Source organism: Camellia sinensis, chromosome 11 (genome assembly GCF_055761805.1).
Source record: "Camellia sinensis isolate YWXY chromosome 11, ASM5576180v1, whole genome shotgun sequence".
Classification (NCBI taxonomy): domain Eukaryota; kingdom Viridiplantae; phylum Streptophyta; class Magnoliopsida; order Ericales; family Theaceae; genus Camellia; species Camellia sinensis.
The window spans coordinates 151094596-151097764 of record NC_138971.1 but is presented as its reverse complement, the minus strand read 5'-3'; positions in this window follow the sequence as shown (position 1 = coordinate 151097764).

Here is a 3169-nt window from a genome sequence, read left to right as displayed (position 1 = left end):
GAGGCAAAGCCGTGCCTATACACGCAAATGTTTTCCTGGACCCACTCATGTCCTTGGCGTTGCCCCGGGACATGACCGCCCGCACTATATCATAGGCCCTCTACCCTCAGATTTTGTGGCCAGAAGGGAGAACGTGTACCCCGAGGACTATATTTTCACCATTGTCCCTAACCCGCTGGAGATAATTAATATTCAAAATGTTGACTTTAATAATGACTTGTCATATGTCGAGACACCTGGCTGGATTGTCGATCGAGCATTTTTGGGATACATAGAGTCCGTCACCATTTTCACAGTCCAGGCAACATGGATGTGTTTTGGTGTAGCCCAGTTAGGATGGGAATTTGAGCTTTTTATGCAACACTATTTCCCATGGTTGTTTGGCCTATTTGACCCCCACTCTTGATTTGGTAGAAGAAAACCTTTTTGTATGTTGATTATGATGCGTTCTGATCCCTTTTTGTTGTTTTTTTGTTTTTGTTTACCACAGGGATGAGACACTAACATATTCTGACTTTTGAAATAAAGATGTAACATTAATTGTAAAAATAGTAAAGTTGACATTTTATATAGATATAGATTGCGCTACACATGCTTACATATATGCTGCGTTGTGAATGTAATGCCTTGTTTATTATTTTATAGAATGACCAATAATGGTAACGAAAGTGAGTCATCAGTCAGTGTCACTGAATCGATGGAAAGAATAATGGAAAGAGTGGTTACTAGCTTTTTGCAAGCCTTACATAACATCAACAATGGGATGTCAGAACGACGAGAAGAGCCAGTTACCATAAAACAGTTCCAGGATCTGAAACCCACCACATTTATCGGCGGCCTAAACCCAATGGTAGCAGACGCTTGGGTTAAAGACATGGAAAAGAATTTTCGCGCCCTACCCTGCACTGAAAGACAGAAGGTAACTTTCGCCACTTTCACTTTCAAAGACAATGCACAGAAATGGTGGCTTCTCACTTTGGAGAAAGAAGAATTACAACTTGGGCAAGATTATTGGAAGTATTCTACGAAAAATACTTCCCAGATTTATTACGGGAACAGAAGGCATCAGAATTCATACATCTAAAGCAAGGAACCATGACAGTGGCCGAATACGAGAGCAAGTTCACACAACTCGCTCGGTTTGCAACATACGTCATCCCCACTGAAACTCAAAAAGTAAGAAAATTCGAAGCAGGATTGGATGCTGAAATTAAAGATAGGCTCGAGGTCTTGAAACTGCCGACCTATGCAGAAGTGGTAGACCGGGCATACATTGGAAAAAAAGGGTTTAAAGCCTCGCCTTCCGGGGAAACAAGCCACAAGAAGCGATTCTGGGAAAAAGACAACAGAAGACCCGGTGTTGCGCCTCCCAAAAAGGTGAATACAGGCACAACCAGTTCAAGCCATCAAGGCCCTACCAACCCCCGAGGTGGCACGATTCCAATTTGTCTTACTTGTGGGAAGGCTCATTGGGGACAATGCTATCGAGACACGAGAGCATACTTTAAATGCGGTCAAGTTGGCCACTTGCTGAGGGATTGTCCAAAGCTGACCAATTCTGTAGCTAGCCCCTCTGGCCCAGTTAGGAAACCCACAGGATCTGGAGGAGAGAGAAAGGACCAAAAGTGCCAAGGACGGGCTTTCGCCTTGTTATTTGGAAAATTAGAAGTTACCGAAAATATTGTGTCAAGTACACTTTATGTCTGTGGTCATTTAGCTCATGTCCTCATTGACTCTGGGTCAATTCATTCTTTTATTGCACCACACTTTGCTACCAAGCTGACATTAATACCCGAATCCTTAGGATATATATTGTCTGTGTCTTTTCCTTCTGGTAAGTCTGCCTGTAGTACTAATGAGTATAGATCTTGTGCTATATTCCTAAAAGGTAAAACCTTATATGTAGACTTGATTCCCCTCCGCATTGGGAATTTTGATGTGATCTTAGGTATGGATTGGCTAGCTGTCAACCACGCCTCTATTGTTTGTAAAGCCAAAAAGGTCTCCCTTAGGTTACCAAACCAACTCGAGCTTGTCTTTCATGGGACTGGAGTTTGCAACCCTCCTTGTATTATATCCTCCATGATAGCCCAACGACTTCTAAGAAAGGGTTGTTGTAGTTATATCTGTTATGTTATCGATACACAAAAAAGGCCCCCACCATTGATGCAATCCCCGTGGTTCGAGAATTCCCGAATATTTTTCTTGAAGATTTACCTGATATCCCGATTGATTGGGAAATCGAGTTCACCATTGAAACCTAACCTAGTACACAACCAATATCAAAAGCTCCTTATCACATGTCGATGATAGAATTGAAAGAGCTGAAAACTTAACTCCAGGAACTCCTGGACAAAGGTTTTATTCGATCTAGTACCTCACCCTGAGGAGCTCCAATATTGTTCATAAAGAAAAATGATGGCACGATGAGATTATGCATCAATTACCGGGAGCTGAACAAGGTCACCATCAAGAATCGGTACCCTCTGCCCGAATCGATGACTTATTTGATCAACTTCAAGGTGCCCAAGTATTCTCCAAAATCGACTTATGTTCTGGCTACCATCAACTAAAATTCAAAATGGAAAGTATCGAAAAGACTACCTTCAGAACCCGTTACGAGCACTACAAGTTTCTTGTCATGCCTTTTGACGTCACAAATGCTCTAGCAGCCTTCATGGATCTCATGAACTGAGTGTTCAAACCCTATCTTGATGAGTTCGTCATCGTCTTCATTGACAACATCCTCATATACTCCAAGTCACCAGAGGCCCATGAGCAACACTTGCGAATGGTTCTACAAATACTACGTGATCACAAACTTTATGCCAAATTGAAGAAATGCGAATTCTGGATCACTAGTGTACACTTTCTCGATCATGTCATTAACAAAGATGGCATCTCAGTTGACCCCAAAAAGTTACAGCAATCGTGGACTAGCCACGACCTACTAATGTGTCAGAAATTTGAAGTTTCTTGGGTCTAGCTAGCTATTATCGACGCTTCGTGCAAGATTTCTCAAAGATAGCATCACCCTTGACCCAACTAACTCAGAAGAACACACCTTTTGAATAGACTGACAAACAGGAGCGTTGCTTTCAAGAATTAAAAAGTCGACTTGTGTTAGCCCCTATACTAGCACTCCCTACGGAGTAGATGAGTTTGTAAT